Source organism: Coregonus clupeaformis, chromosome 8 (genome assembly GCF_020615455.1).
Source record: "Coregonus clupeaformis isolate EN_2021a chromosome 8, ASM2061545v1, whole genome shotgun sequence".
Lineage (NCBI taxonomy): Eukaryota > Metazoa > Chordata > Actinopteri > Salmoniformes > Salmonidae > Coregonus > Coregonus clupeaformis.
The window spans coordinates 63225057-63242406 of NC_059199.1; positions in this window are offsets into that span (position 1 = coordinate 63225057).

Here is a 17350-nt window from a genome sequence, read left to right on the forward strand (position 1 = left end):
TAGAGTGACATCTTCCTGCTCTAAGAGCCTATGATAGTCTCTGAGCCTAGGCATAGTCAATGTATATTTTCCATAGTTCAGAAGATTTCTGAGACTATGATGGGTAATAATTGTTACTGGGTAACCCATCGTAACAGATGATGCTTTGTCATACATTAAATATACTCCCACCATTGCTCTGTAGCACAGTGGTAGCCCTAGTTCTACTTCTGAATAGGCAGTAGAGTAGTAGGAAATAGGTTGAGGATTCGTCCCTGTACCTGTTGGCTGACAGAGAACTGCACAAGCATATTTACCTCCAGTAGAAGTAGACACATATAGCAAGAAATTCTTAGAGTAGTCTGGTAGTGTGAGTGCAGGTGCCTCTTGTAACCTCTGTTTGATCATTTCAAATGCTACAAGACCTTCCTGTGTCCATGAAGGATTGCTATGGAGTTGACCATTCCCAGTATCCTTAACCATAGCTCTCAAAGGTCCCAACTTCATTCACTGCTCTCAAATCGCCAAATTCTCTTTCATCGGTACAAAAACAGCTTTCTCTGCTTCTGTCATCATTTCTCCTATATGCTTCTGCTCATAGTCTTCAGAAACCAACAAGGTCACATGTGGCACACTCTTCTCAATCTCAAATTCTTTATCCAGATAATCGTCTGTGTTTATTTTCATAGCTGCTCTTTGTGGTCCTAAAATTATGCAACATGAGCTGAGTTGAACTTTCTGTGGTTGATGACTCAACCATTTCTCTGAGTTCGATTGGGCAGCATTCTTGAAATACTTGAGCATACAATGAAATGGATATTCCGGAAGCCTCGCATCTGGCATGTTTGCTACAATGAATTTCTCCCATATCTTAGCCGGCTTCAAAAAATCTGCACTGAAAATACTGAAGAAGAGTCAATCTCTGTCTTCATCAACAATTGGTCAACCTTTTCTTTTAGCACTTCTACCAGATAGCCGTCTGGCATACATTTTATAGTACAATTCAATCTACACAATGCATCTCTTCCCAACAATGCAATAGGTGTATGTTCCGATACCAGTATGGGTATTGTAGTTTTCTGATTTTTATAGCAGAGCTCAAATTGGTTCCGTAAGAGGAATCAGCTGTTTCACTCCCTCAAATCCGATTGTCAAAATCAGTTGATTGGACATAGGGAGATGTGTAGCATCTTCAGGCCTAACACAGTTGAAAGCAGCTCCGCTATCCGCCATCACTTCCAATGGTCTGTTGTTTACTTTCACCTCAATTGTTGGATCTTTTTTTTTTTGATTGAGTTTTCTGAGAGTTTATTGGTCCTGTTCTTTCTGGTTGTGTTCCTTTTTCCTGTATAGATCCACTTGATGGGCTATATGATCTGTATAGATTCATTTTGCCATGCTTCCAAGTCCAACCACCTCTGCCAGTTTGCTCCTTACTGGTGAGGGCAGCCCCCTCTGCAGTTTAGCTCGCAAAATTGACTGCTCAATTTGACTCACATATGGATAATTTCCGGTAATATTTCTCCACACTTGATGAGCTCTTGACACATAGGCTCTCGGATTTTCTTGTTGTCCTAGTGGGTCAATCAGAATGTTGTCAGGATGCACATTTGTTGGAAACATATCTTTCAGTGCTCTCCACAGCCGATTTCTACTTGCAGCTAACAACTCAGGATCATTCACCGCAGTCCCCACATATCGATCAAGTCCAGCTCTCTGAAAAATGTCTTCCATACCTGGAATCCCAAGGAGATTAGCAAAAAGTCTCTTAATGTCTCCTATGGCAGACTGCGTTCCCACCGTAATTTCTTCCAACTTTGAAATCCAAGGATATGCTCCATCTTGAAGAGTAGGCAGCTTCTCAAGTATATCTGACATATCGGTATTCTGCAAAGGCTTATACTCCAGGTTCTGTCCTCGGATTATCACTGGCATCATCTTCTTACTTGTGCTCCCTTTTCTTGGCCGCAATGTATACTTCCTCTGACATTTTTGGGATTCTTTTTTCAGCAGTTTTTCCTTCTGTATCTTCAGCTTCTCGAGTTGTTCTTCCAATTCTCTTACTTCTTCTAAATTATTCGACTTATTCAAGCATGATATGCATCGAGCCATATCTCTTTCTATTTCTTCTGTGCTAGTCATTGCAGGATAAAATCCTCTTGAACATGAAGCACCTTTAATCTCCAAATCTTAATCGCTGTCTCCATCTTCACTTTCATCAGAGGTCAAATCTCTTGTATCCTTCTTCTTCCAACTTCCATCACCCCTCCTTTCCGCTCTGACCAACCTCCGTCTGATCACAGGGTCATATCCACCCATGATCTCTTCTGAATCACTCTGATCATCATCATCATCATCATCATCTTCAAATTCCATCCTCCTGAACCTCACTCTACCCTTAGTTTCCAGACGTTTTCTTCTTACTTTTGGAGTTTGGATTCATCTTTATGCTCGTTTCTGCTTGTCCTCTCTCTATTATTCGTTCATCTTCATCTCTGATGCAATAATCACCCTCCTGAATGATCACTGGAAGCTGAGGATAGACGTCCTTAAACTCTACTTCTTCCTTGTAAGGTGGGGGTCTTTTTGCTGAATCCTTATGTGAGAAAAGTGTATTGACTTCTGCCATTAGTTTTTCTGTTACCTTCGCCTCTTTTGCCATTTTCTCTATACCTCTGTCTCTTTTATCTTTTGTATCTTTTATCAGTTTTTTTCCCTCATTTTCAAACAACTTAAGAACACCCAGCTCTCTTTGTCTCTTTTCTTTACGCTGTTCCCCTATTTTTCCCTTCTTCTGATCTGCCTTATATGTGGACACAAGCACTTGCATTATTTTAATTACGTCTGGGTTAAGAGTCCCTTCCACTGACCATGGTTGTTCAATGTCAGGCCAACGTTTATTCAATTTTCCAGATAACCTTGCAATACCATTAACTAAAGGGTTACTATTTTGTACTACATCAACAGGAGTAATTACTTTCATAGTTTTGATGTCCTTCTTCCCCATTGTAACAACTCTTTTATATTCCTTTATTGTGAATTATTATTATTATTTTTTTTTAACTAATTAATTGGTAAACCAAAAAATACTTTAAGCTATGTAGCTTATCATTCCCTCCTTTTTTATTTTTTATTTACATTTTTCTACCAAATTATTGATTAGTAGCAATCTTACCACATCCGATAAAGAAAAGTAAAGGAAACTAGTGAACTTCAGAGCAATCAAAAAAGAAAGACCTGTAATCCAGCAACACTACAGCACCCACAAACCAATTGCTTAATAATCACCCAATCACCTTAAATTTACAGAATAATCTCAGTGCTGGATTTCCAACACAACTCTAATCAAAACAACCCATGCACAAAAAAACTTCAATTTGCAATTCTCAATTACATCAATTGATCAGTCTGTTGCCAAGTCCCTGCCAAATGGTCACAACATGAAATATTTTAGGCATACACAAACAGATAAATGCCCCTCATCTATAATATCCTGTAAGGGAAAGTACGTTTGTGGATAGAACAGTACTGGCCTTAATTGGACTGGATCCGGGACAGCACACGCTGTCGCGTGACGCACTGGTCAGCACCTCCTCTCTCTCTGTCTCCTCCTTCTTGTCTCTCACACCACAGGAGAACAAAAGAAACAGACAAGAATTTAGTATTTTATGTACTCACTGGGTTATTTCAACCATACAATACCCTTTTAGACATACAGTACCTATGTTCACATTTGCGCTAAGAAATAAGCAAACAGCTTAACTCAGGCTACTTCGGACATATACCTTGTCAACGATATACCGAGAGGTAACATACAATTGAATGTGTATTCTACAAACTCACAGTCCCTTGGAACTGACCCGAAAATCCACCTAGTGACTCTCCAGGATTTGTGGCCCATCTAATGATCGCCTCATTTGAGGGCTTCCGTAGATCAGCGACGTCCTAATTAGTATACATTTTTCCTTAGTTCCTTGTCTTATTCCTTCATTCTATTCCTTTTCCCTTTAATTTTATTCAAGCCAAATATCCCTGGGCCCAGTGTTATCAAATCCTTTTTTCCTTAGATCTTGTATTATATACACACTCCCCCCTGTTTGCGCAAACAAATGTAGAAATTTAGAACGGAATCTTATCTCACAGCAAGGCACTCACAGATTCTTCACGGTGCGTCCCCCGAACGCACACACAGTCACACAAACTGAACAGCGCCCAAAGTTGTGAGAAATCTCACCTTATCTGCCGGCATCTGGAGCGGGAGTCAGCTCGGAGCCCACGATGGAACGCTGAAACAGACGCAACACGTCCCAAAATCCTCGTCGCCAATTTCTGTGGTGGCCGAACAATGCTGCAATGTTGTGTTGATAAGAAATCTGCTGACACTGTACTTTGATTATAAAGGTTTATTATATCAAAGATTCAGCATCAATTTACAGATTTCTGCAGAATCTGGAGAGCAAGAAACCCAATCTCAAATATGATCACTCTCCTCGTCCCTTTGTTCAAATATGGTACAGTGGGGAAAAAAAGTATTTAGTCAGCCACCAATTGTGCAAGTTCTCCCACTTAAAAAGATGAGAGAGGCCTGTAATTTCATAGGTACACGTTAACTATGACAGACAAATTGAGAGAAAAAAAATCCAGAAAATCACATTGTAGGATTTTTAATGAATTTATTTGCAAATTATGGTGGAAAATAAGTATTTGGTCACCTACAAACAAGCAAGATTTCTGGCTATCACAGACCTGTAACTCTTCTTTAAGAGGCTCCTATGTCCTCCACTCGTTACCTGTATTAATGGCACCTGTTTGAACTTGTTATCAGTATAAAAGACACCTGTCCACAACCTCAAACAGTCACACTCCAAACTCCACTATGGCCAAGACCAAAGAGCTGTCAAAGGACACCAGAAACAAAATTGTAGACCTGCACCAGGCTGGGAAGACTGAATCTGCAATAGGTAAGCAGCTTGGTTTGAAGAAATCAACTATGGGAGCAATTATTAGGAAATGGAAGACCACTGATAATCTCCCTCGATCTGGGGCTCCACGCAAGATCTCACCCCGTGGGGTCAAAATGATCACAAGAACGGTGAGCAAAAATCCCAGAACCACACGGGGGGACCTAGTGAATGACCTGCAGAGAGCTGGGACCAAAGTAACAAAGCCTACCATCAGTAACACACTACGCCGCCAGGGACTCAAATCCTGCAGTGCCAGACGTGTCCCCCTGCTTAAGCCAGTACATGTCCAGGCCCGTCTGAAGTTTGCTAGAGTGCATTTGGATGATCCAGAAGAGGATTGGGAGAATGTCATATGGTCAGATGAAACCAAAATATAACTTTTTGGTAAAAACTCAACTCGTCGTGTTTGGAGGACAAAGAATGCTGAGTTGCATCCAAAGAACACCATACCTACTGTGAAGCATGGGGGGTGGAAACATCATGCTTTGGGGCTGTTTTTCTGCAAAGGGACCAGGACGACTGATCCGTGTAAAGGAAATAATGAATGGGGCCATGTATCGTGAGATTTTGAGTGAAAACCTCCTTCCATCAGCAAGGGCATTGAAGATGAAACGTGGCTGGGTCTTTCAGCATGACAATGATCCCAAACACACCGCCCGGGCAACGAAGGAGTGGCTTCGTAAGAAGCATTTCAAGGTCCTGGAGTGGCCTAACCAGTCTCCAGATCTCAACCAGCAATTGCTCGGCCTCCGACCGCAAGGCACTACAGAGGGTAGTGCGTACTGCCCAGTACATCACTGGGGCCAAGCTGCCTGCCATCCAGGACCTTTATACCAGGCGGTGTCAAAGACTCCAGCCACCCTAATCATAGACTGTTCTCTCTGGTACTGCACGGCAAGCGGTACCGGAGCACCAAGTCTAGGTCCAAGAGGCTTCTTAGCAGCTTTGACCCCCAAGCCATAAGACTCCTGAACATCTAATGAAATGGCTACCCAGACTATTTGCATTTAATTGCATTAAATACTTTCAAGTATTTGTTTCCTGATAGAAATCTGTTACCGAAATACCTCTTTATGATACATTATCCTCATTGTATAAGGAATATTGGGCCCATTCTTCACCCTTGGTGTTTGCACGACGAGGCAAAACATAATTTATTTAAAAAACAACTGAAGAGTTTTAAGAATGTCACTATGACCTTAGCCAAGAAACACCAAAATTACATGGTATATAATTGGGAAATGTTCAGCCAGGATAGACTAGCTATAGGTCCAGGAAAGATGTCAAGGCTCAATGACCTGAAGGAAGGCCATGAGATTGCTGCCAAGTTCAATGTTTTGTCAGTTAATGGGTAAAGCACCATGGCACAGAATATCGTCTCGATTTGGTCATATGTGGTGAAGTAGTCATTGAAATGCCGATATTTTACTAAATGAAGGCTATTGTTCTGAAAGAGGATTTTGGGTCAGCGCTTGAAACCTTATGTTTTGATGATCATTTGCATTTAAAGTTGTTTTGAAGCGAAGTCCACCATGCAAGGTATTTCATGTAAATGCCATGTACCACAAACCTTTAGATTTCCTCATGTCATATGGAGCAAGGGATTTGTTGGACTACATTGTCCCCTACTTGATAACAGTTGAAGCCAGGGCTGAGACTTATGGTTAGGTTGTGAGAAACATATTTGTTTTTAATGTAAATGGCATCATTTTCCAACAAACCTATTGATTTGCTCATGTCATATGGAGCAAGGGATTCTTTTGACTACATTGCACTGTCACTTGATAACAGTTTAAGCCAGGGTTGACATTTATGGTTTGGTCATAATAAACATATTTGAATGTTGAAACAGCTTTGCTTGAGTTTATTGTGAAATTCCAAGTGCTTTTACAAAATATAATTTCCATTTACATGGGGGAAGAGTAAATACATTAACACTGAATGGAGTAAACACATTTTTCCTCTAATAGGAGTCACCCTAGATCAACCCTAGTGAGTGTCACTATAAAACTCAGTGTTGATTACCTCTTAGTGTTAACTTTCATCAACACCGGCCAGTGTAGTGCAGTGTTAACTTTTTGCACTCCTCAGTGTTAAATCAACACTATAAATGTAACACTTTTATCAGTGTACTTTTTACTCTGTGTAGAGTGGGACCATATGTACTCGCTGACCGTGTTAAATTTAACACTTAAAGTGTTGATTTAACACTTTCAAATGTACTGTGTATGTCCCCTTTAATCAACCTTATGGTACTCAACAAATCAATCAACGATTATGTTTGTAAATGAAATGCAGGAGGAAGAATGTTGACATTGGAAAAAGGCCACATTACCGATGTCAGCATATCTCTGGGGATGTATGTCAAAGTGATTGAAACACACTGTAATGATCAAAGTCAATAAAGCAGAAGATTCTGAAGCATGAAATTGTAAAATTGATTCAAAAAATATATATACAACTTGTGGACATGCTCTCTGCTCTTCACTGTCATTTCCACACTTCTAATCAAATCAATTGGTTGCATACACATGTTTAGCAGATGTTATTGCGGGTGTAGCGAAATGCTTGTGTGCCTAAAGAGTATGGTAGGTCTTAGCAACACTACACAAACACCAAGGAAATTGGATTAAAATAATTCATTCCAATGACATGGTCAATGCAAACACATGCTAGCTACCTCAAACCCAGTCAATAAACAAGGGAGTCCTTGAGGAGACATATGAAGTATTATGCAGTAGACCACGTGCTTTCTCATTGCTAAAGGCAGTTGGAGAATTTGAACTAGATGCTGAATAAAATATATTGGAGCCTTATATCCAAGCCTTATATCCAAGCCTTATATTAAAGCCTTATATTGAGACATGGATTGTGTATGTGTGACTTTCAGAAGGTGAATGGGCAACAAAATATTTAAGTGCCTTTGAACGGGGTATGGTAATAGGTGCCTGGCGCACTGGTTTGAATGTGTCAAGAACTGCAACGCTACTGGGTTTTTCACACTCTACAGTTTTTCCGTGTGTATCAAGAAATCAATCACAAAAAGGACATCCAGCTAACTTGACATAACAGTAGGAAGCATTGAAGTCAACGTGGCCCAGCATCCCTTTTGACACCTTGTAGTGTCCATGTCTCGATGAATTGAGGCTGTTCTGAGGGCAAAAGGGGGTGCAACTCAATATTAGGAAGATGTCCCAATGTTTTGTACACTCAGTGTATATGTTGAAGAGGGTGGGGCTCAAGCTGCATCCCTGTTTCACTCCACGGCTCTGAGGAAAGAAAACAGTGTTTTTTTATCCATTTTAACAGCACACTTGTTTTTTGTGATTTTATAATATCGTATGTTTTCCCCCCAACACCGCTTTCCATCAATTTGTATAAAAGACCCATATGCCCAATTAAGTCCAAAGCTTTTTTGAAATCAACAAAGCACCGGAAGACTTTGCAGAGGAGAGAGAGAGAGAGAGAGCAAGAGAGAGAGAGAGAGAGAGAGAGAGAGAGAGAGAGAGAGAGAGAGAGAGAGAGAGAGAGAGAGAGAGAGAGAGAGAGAGAGAGAGAGAGAGAGAGAGAGAGAGAGAGAGAGAGAGAGAGAGAGAGAGAGAGAGAGAGAGAGAGAGAGAGAGAGAGAGAGAGAGACAGAGAGAGAGAGAGACAGACAGAGAGAGAGAGAGAGAGAGAGAGAGAAAGAGAAAGAGACAGAAGCCAAGGTTTGAGTCATTGGGAGGGATATCCTCCCGAGGTATTTAGAATGGAGTTTATTGCATGAAGAAAATGGTGATCATGCTTTCACAGCATTCATATATTCAGTTGTTTCAAATGAGAGATCTTCAAGGAGCGAAGGTTAGGAGAGGAATGATGATTATTGGTGTGACTAAAGTTGAATATTTTCAGTAGGCCTAGGGACACATGCCTGATCTGATTCATCTAATTCATCCAGATCAACAAGAAGTGTAAAGCAGTAGGGTATGGGCTTCGATTTCAGACAACACTTAGAAAGCATTCAAAATATCACCGTATTTCCAATATGTCAAAAGTAGTTCACAATATGGCAAATAGGGTGCCATTTTGGATGTATGCTAAAATATTCCCTTCTTTTGAAAAGTAATTTGACAAAGTTTCAAAGCCACTTGCCTTTCACCTCTACCTGACCCCGCCCCCCACAGAAAGGCCCAGCCACTCACATCAGCCATGGAAACCCTGTTATCCAAACAGACAGCTCCTAGGTCACCATTATGCAAATGAGGGTGTTGGCCCCGCCCTGACTCGTGTCCCTTCCAAAATAATGCGACAGAGAGGAGATAGAGAGGAGGAGTTATGAAGGAGGTAGAGAGAGAGAGAGGAGGAGTTATGAAGGAGGTAGAGAGAGAGAGAGGAGGAGTTATGAAGGAGGTAGAGAGAGAGAGAGGAGGAGTTATGAAGGAGGTAGAGAGAGAGAGAAAAGGAGGGAGGAAATGAAGGGAGGGGGAGACAGAGAGAGAGAGAGAAAGGAAGGGATGGGAAAGAGAAGGGAAGGAGTCTTGTAAAGAGAGGGAAGGGAAGGGGAAAGAGTGGTGTCTGGGGATTTTGCTAAATCAACAGTGTTACATTTAACACTTGAAAAGTGTCTATGTTGTCTAAGTTAATAAAAAAGGTGTAACTGAGGTGTGATTGTTTCATTTCCCTCTCCTTCCTGTGAATACATGTTCTCTGCTCTTTCCCCCTCTATATCTGCCTGTGTAAACTGTCTTTCTCCCTCTATATCTGCCTGTGTAAACTGTCTTTCTCCCTCTATATCTGCCTGTGTAAACTGACTTTCTCCCTCTATATCTGCCTGTGTAAACTGTCTTTCTCCCTCTATATCTGCCTGTGTAAACTGTCTTTCTCCCTCTATATCTGCCTGTGTAAACTGTCTTTCTCCCTCTATATCTGCCTGTGTAAACTGTCTTTCTCCCTCTATATCTGCCTGTGTAAACTGTCTTTCTCCCTCTATATCTGCCTGTGTAAACTGTCTTTCTCCCTCTATATCTGCCTGTGTAAACTGTCTTTCCCCCTCTATATCTGCCTGTGTAAACTGTCTTTCTCCCTCTATATCTGCCTGTGTAAACTGTCTTTCTCCCTCTATATCTGCCTGTGTAAACTGTCTTTCTCCCGCTATATCTGCCTGTGTAAACTGTCTTTCTCCCTCTATATCTGCCTGTGTAAACTATCTTTCCCCCTCTATATCTGCCTGTGTAAACTGTTTGCGTGGATGCATGGGACACACAAACACTGACATAGTGTCTGAATTAGACGCTGTCAGTGTTTTTTGCAGTAGGTTATCAGGCTGGGTCATGACATACATTATCCCAGATCCCCTTGATGATGAAGACACTAGTCCCCAGTTCCTCTTGATGATGAAGACACTAGGTCCTAGTTCCCCTTGATGATGAAGACACTAGGTCCCAGTTCCTCTTGATGATGAAGACACTAGGTCTCAGTTCCTCTAGATGATGAAGACACTAGGTCCCAGTTCCTATTGATGATGAAGACACTAGGTCCCAGTTCCTATTGATGATGAAGACACTAGGTCCTAGTTCCCCTTGATGATGAAGACACTAGGTCCCAGTTCCTGTTGATGATGAAGACACTAGGTCCCAGTTCCCCTTGATGATGAAGACACTAGGTCCCAGTTCCTATTGATGATGAAGACACTAGGTCCCAGTTCCTCTCGATGATGAAGACACTAGGTCCCAGTTCCTCTCGATGATGAAGACACTAGGTCCCAGTTCCCCTTGATGATGAAGACACTAGGTCCCAGTTCCTATTGATGATGAAGATACTAGGTCCCAGTGCCTCTAGATGATGAAGACAATAGGTCCCAGTTCCTATTGATGATGAAGACACTAGGTCCCAGTTCCTATTGATGATGAAGACACTAGGTCCCAGTTCCTCTAGATGATGAAGACACTAGGTCCCAGTTCCCCTTGATGATGAAGACACTAGGTCCCAGTTCCTCTCGATGATGAAGACACTAGGTCCCAGTTCCTATTGATGATGAAGACACTAGGTCCCAGTTCCTCTAGATGATGAAGACACTAGGTCCCAGTTCCTCTAGATGATGAAGACACTAGGTCCCAGTTCCTATTGATGATGAAGACACTAGGTCCCAGTTCCTATTGATGATGAAGACACTAGGTCCCGGTTCCTCTAGATGATGAAGACACTAGGTCCCAGTTCCTATTGATATGAAGACAATAGGTCCCAGTTCCTCTTGATGATGAAGACACTAGGTCCCAGTTCCTCTAGATGATGAAGACATTAGGTCCCAGTTCCTATTGATGATGAAGACACTAGGTCCCAGTTCCTATTGATGATGAAGACACTAGGTCCCAGTTCCTCTAGATGATGAAGACACTAGGTCCTAGTTCCTATTGATGATGAAGACACTAGGTCCCAGTTCCTCTAGATGATGAAGACACTAGGTCCCAGTTCCTATTGATGATGAAGACACTAGGTCCCAGTTCCCATTGATGATGAAGACACTAGGTCCCAGTTTCTATTGATGATGAAGACACTAGGTCCCAGTTTCTATTGATGATGAAGACAATAGGTCCCAGTTCCTATTGATGATGAAGACACTAGGTCCCAGTTCCCCTTGATGATGAAGACACTAGGTCCCAGTTCCTATTGATGATGAAGACACTAGGTCCCAGTTCCTATTGATGATGAAGACACTAGGTCTCAGTTCCTCTAGATGATGAAGACACTAGGTCCCAGTTCCCCTTGATGATGAAGACACTAGGTCCCAGTTCCTATTGATGATGAAGACCAAAATAATAATGACATTTCAAATGTCATATTATGTATATATACAGTGTCGTAACAATGTGCAAATAGTTAAAGTACAAATGGGAAAATAAATCAACATAAATATGGGTTGTATTTACAATGGTGTTTGTTCCTCACTTGTTGCACTTTTCTTGTGGCAACAGGTCACAAATCTTGCTGCTGTGATGGCACACTGGGGTTTTTCACCCAGTAGATAAGGGAGTTTATCAAAATTGGGTTTGTTTTCGAATTCTTTGTGGATCTCTGTTATCTGAGGGAAATATGTGTCTCTAATATGGCCATACATTTGGCAGGAGGTTAGGAAGTGCAGCTCAGTTTCCACCTCATTTTGTGGGCAGTGTTCACATAGCCTGTCTTCTCTTGAGAGCCAGGTCTGCCTACGGCGGCCTTTCTCAACAGCAAGGCTATGCTCACTGAGTCTGTACATAGTCAAAGCTTTCATTAAGTTTGGGTCAGTCACAGTGGTCAGTATGAAAAATGTATGCACTCAGTAACTGTAAGTCACTCTGGATAAGAGCGTCTGCTAAATGACTAAAAATGTAAAAATGTAAATGTCAGGTATTCTGCCACTGTGTACTCTCTGTTTAGGGCCAAATAGCATTCTAGTTTGCTCAGTTGTTTTGTTAATTCTTTCCAATGTGTCAAGTATTCTCTTTTTGTTTTCTCATGATTTGGTTGGGTCTAATTGTGTTGCTGTCCTGGGGCTCTGTGGGGTCTGTTTGTGTTTGTGAACAGAGCCCCAGGACCAGCTTACTTAGGGGACTCTTCTCCAAGTTCATCTCTCTGTAGGTGATGGCTTTGTTATGGAAGGTTTGGGAATCGCTTCCTTTTAAGTGGTTATAGAATTTAACTGCTTTTTTCTGGATTTTGATAATTAGCGGGTATCTGCCTAATTCTGCTCTGTATGTATTATTTAGTGTTTTTCATTGTACACAGAGGATGTTTTTGCAGAATTCTGCATGCAGTCTCAATTTGGTGTTTGTCACATTTTGTGAATTCTTGGTTGTTGAGCAGACCCCAGACCTCCCTCTCTCTCTCTCTCTCTCTCTCTCTCTCTCTCTCTCTCTCTCTCTCTCTCTCTCTCTCTCTCTCTCTCTCTCTCTCTCTCTCTCTCTATATCTCTCTCGCTCTGTCTCTGTCTGTGTATCTCTCTCTCCACCTCTCCCCCCTCTCTCTCTCTCTCTCTCTCTCTCTCTCTCTCTCTCTCTCTCTCTCTCTCTCTCTCTCTCTCTCTCTCTCTCTCTCTCTGTGTGTATCTCTCTCTCCCTTTCTCTCTCTCTATTTATCATTTTCTCTCTGCACCTGATGCAACACAAGGAGATGACCACGATACTCAACCTTAGTCCAGTACAGATCCAGTATATTGTACTGTAGAATGACCGTAGACCTACGCCCTATCTCCCAGGTGTGTATAGACTACCTATACCTTAGCAGGATTTATATGGTAGTGTAGAGTACAGACTACCTCTACAATGGCAGCTATTTATAGAGTAGACTACAGACTACCTCTACCATAGCAGGTATTTATATAGTGGTGTAGATTACAGACTACCTCCACCATAGCAGGTATTTATATAGTGGTGTAGATTACAGACTACCTCTACCAGAGCAGGTATTTATATAGTGGTGTAGATTACAGACTACCTCTACCATAGCAGGTATTTATATAGTGGTGTAGATTACAGACTACCTCCACCATAGCAGGTATTTATATAGTGGTGTAGATTACAGACTACCTCTACCAGAGCAGGTATTTATATAGTGGTATAGATTACAGACTACCTCCACCATAGCAGGTATTTATATAGTGGTGTAGATTACAGACTACCTCCACCATAGCAGGTATTTATATAGTGGTGTAGATTACAGACTACCTCTACCATAGCAGGTATTTATATAGTGGTGTAGATTACAGACTACCTCTACCATAGCAGGTATTTATATAGTGGTGTAGATTACAGACTACCTCTACCAGAGCAGGTATTTATATAGTAGTGTAGACTACACACCACCTCTACCATAGCAGGTATGTATATACTAGTGTAGACTAAAGACCACCGTTACCATAGCAGCTATGTATATCGTAGTGTAGACTACAGACTAGGTCTAGGCCTTGTACCTTTACTGATGACAGTAGATCTATGTCCAGACCCTGTACAGTGATGACAGTAGATCTATGTCCAGACCCTGTACAGTGATGACAGTAGATCTATGTCCAGACCCTGTACAGTGATGACAGTAGATCTATGTCCAGACCCTGTACACTGATGACAGTTGATCTACAGTGGGGGGAAAAAAGTATTTAGTCAGCCACCAATTGTGCAAGTTCTCCCACTTAAAAAGATGAGAGAGGCCTGTAATTTTCATCATAGGTACACGTCAACTATGACAGACAAATTGAGCATTTTTTTTCCAGAAAATCACATTGTAGGATTTTTAATGAATTTATTTGCAAATTATGGTGGGAAATAAGTATTTGGTCACCTACAAACAAGCAAGATTTCTGGCTCTCACAGACCTGTAACTTCTTCTTTAAGAGGCTCCTCTGTCCTCCACTCGTTACCTGTATTAATGGCACCTGTTTGCACTTGTTATCAGTATAAAATACACCTGTCCACAACCTCAAACAGTCACACTCCAAACTCCACTATGGCCAAGACCAAAGAGCTGTCAAAGGACACCAGAAACAAAATTCTAGACCTGCACCAGGCTGGGAAGACTGAATCTGCAATAGGTAAGCAGCTTGGTTTGAAGAAATCAACTGTGGGAGCAATTATTAGGAAATGGAAGACATACAAGACCACTGATAATCTCCCTTGATCTGGGGCTCCACACAAGATCTCACCCCGTGGGGTCAAAATGATTACAAGAACGGTGAGCAAAAATCCCAGAACCATACGGGGGGACCTAGTGAATGACCTGCAGAGAGCTGGGACCAAAGTAACAAAGCCTACCATCAGTAACACACTACGCCGCCAGGGACTCAAATCCTGCAGTGCCAGACGTGTCCCCCTGCTTAAGTCAGTACATGTCCAGGCCAGTCTGAAGTTTGCTAGAGTGCATTTGGATGATCCAGAAGAGGATTGGGGGAATGTCATATGGTCAGATGAAACCAAAATAGAACTTTTTGGTAAAAACTCAACTCGTCACACTCTCAGCACATACAGTAATACACAGTGTCCCAATACAGGATACGTCCCAAACGACACCCCTATTCCCTATTTAGTGCACTACTTTTGACCAGGGCCCAAAGGGTTCTTGTCAAAAGTAGTACACTATAAAGGGAATAGGGTGTCATTTGGGACGCACCCTTAGTCTCAGAAGCAGCTTAGGAACTTGTTTCTCTCCAACACTGAGACGGAGACAGATGGTTCGTTAAAGAATCACAAGGACCACCCCTGGTTTGAAGAAACACATTTGAGAGGCTTCAAAACTGCTAAATGTGGTATTCCTGTTCCAAGTAAAGTTTGAAAGTATTTTGATGAGGGATCTGAGATCAAACATGCATACTGTACGTCAAGAGTTTTGTCAAAAGCACACAGAGAGGAGAGAAAGTGTATAGGCAAGGATTTGTCTGTCCATGTCCTGAGGACGTTGGGCTTCAAAATCCGGCCACTATGGCATTGTGAACGGGGTGGCAGATGGCTGTAATCCCATGACTCTGGATCAGAAGGTTTTTGTTTTAACCCTATTTCAAACCTTAAACCTTATCTTAACCAACCTTAAACCTTATCTTAACCAACCTTAAACCTTATCTTAACCAACCTTAACCCTTATCTTAACCAACCTTAAACCCTATCTTAACCAAAATTAACCCTTATCTTAACCCCTCGGAATGAGTGCCTAAACGTAATGTATTAACCCTATTCCAAAACCTTAACCCTTAAAGTAAAGATTCACCCATTTTGAATGTTATATTCATTTTGTGCGGTACCATCAATTCCCTGGGTCATTTCATGTTTTCATGTGTATCTGAGCTATTGCCGTTCAAGCAGGCAGAAATTCAGCCGGTACGACGTAGCCGCTCTCACTACATTGGAAGTTAATAGGAATACGACTTTTAGATCTTGAAAACGTCTATCATACAAGTCAGATGTCATTACGCAGGAGGTTGTCTTCTCTCAAATGAGCCATTTATAATATTTTTGCGATATTCCTACATCGAGAAATATGTCATTTAACAGAGGGTCTAACACATTTCTCCTATCCGCTTCAGTTCAAGGTGCCGTTGTGAATGTCAGACTCCACTCTGTAAGGCACATCGATCTGCTGGATGAACATGGTGAGATTGTAGACTCCTAAATTGATAGTGCAGCTTGTTTAGGCCATTTTACAGCTAACTAGCTACTTCATATGCTGATATTGACTTTGGAATTATTGTATGTAGCTACGTTTTCTAGCTAGCCAGCCAGCCCATAGAGAGAGCATTGCATTGTGGGTTTTTTAGTCGACTTGAGCTGCAACAGATTTCCACAACGATTTTCACATGTTGCTACCAACCTTACTATAGCGACAAAATGAAACATTTTTTTCTCAAAAAAGATTGTTCTCACATATTAGTGATACAGTTGAAGTCGGAAGTTTACATACAATTAGGTTGGAGTCATTAAAACTCGTTTTTCAACCACTCCACATATTTCTTGTTAACAAACTATAGATTTGGCAAGTCGGTTAGGACATCTACTTTGTGCATGAAACAAGTACTTTTTCCAACAATTGTCTACAGATTATTTCACTTATAATTCACTGTATCACAATTCCAGTGGGTCTGAAGTTTACATACACTAAGTTGACTGTGCCTTTAAACAGCTTGGGAAATTCCAGAAAATGATGTCATGGCTTTAGAAGCTTCTGATAGGCTAATTGACATAATTTGAGTCAATTGGAGGTGTACCTGTGGATGTACTTCAAGGCCTACCTTCAAACTCAGTGCCTCTTTGCTTGACATCATGGGAAAATCAAAAGAAATCAGCCTAGACCTCAGAAAGAAATGTGTAGACCTCCATAAGTCTGGTTCATCCTTGGGAGCAATTTCCAAACGCCTGAAGGTACCACGTTCATCTGTACAAACAATAGTATGCAAGTATAAACACCATTGGACCACGCAGCCGTCATACCGCTCAGGAAGGAGACGTGTTCTGTCTCCTAGAGATTAACGTACTTTGGTGCGAAAAGTGCAAATCAATCCCAGAACAACAGCAAAGGACCTTGTGAAGATGCTGGAGGAAACAGGTACAAAAGTTTCTATATCCACAGTAAAACGAGTCCTATATCGACATAACCTGAAAGCCCGCTCAGCAAGGAAGAAGCCACTGCTCCAAAAACGCCATAAAAAAGCCTGACTACGGTTTGCAACTGCACATGGGGACAAAGATCATACTTTTTGGAGAAATGTCCTCTGGTCTGATGAAACAAAAATACAACTGTTTGGCCATAATGACCATCATTATCTTTGGAGGAAAAAGTTGGTGGCTTGCAAGCTGAAGAACACCATCCCAACCGTGAAGCACGGGGGTGGCAGCATCATGCTGTGGGGGTGCTTTGCTGCAGGAGGGAATGGTGCACTTCACAAAATAAATGGCATCATGAGGAAGGAACAT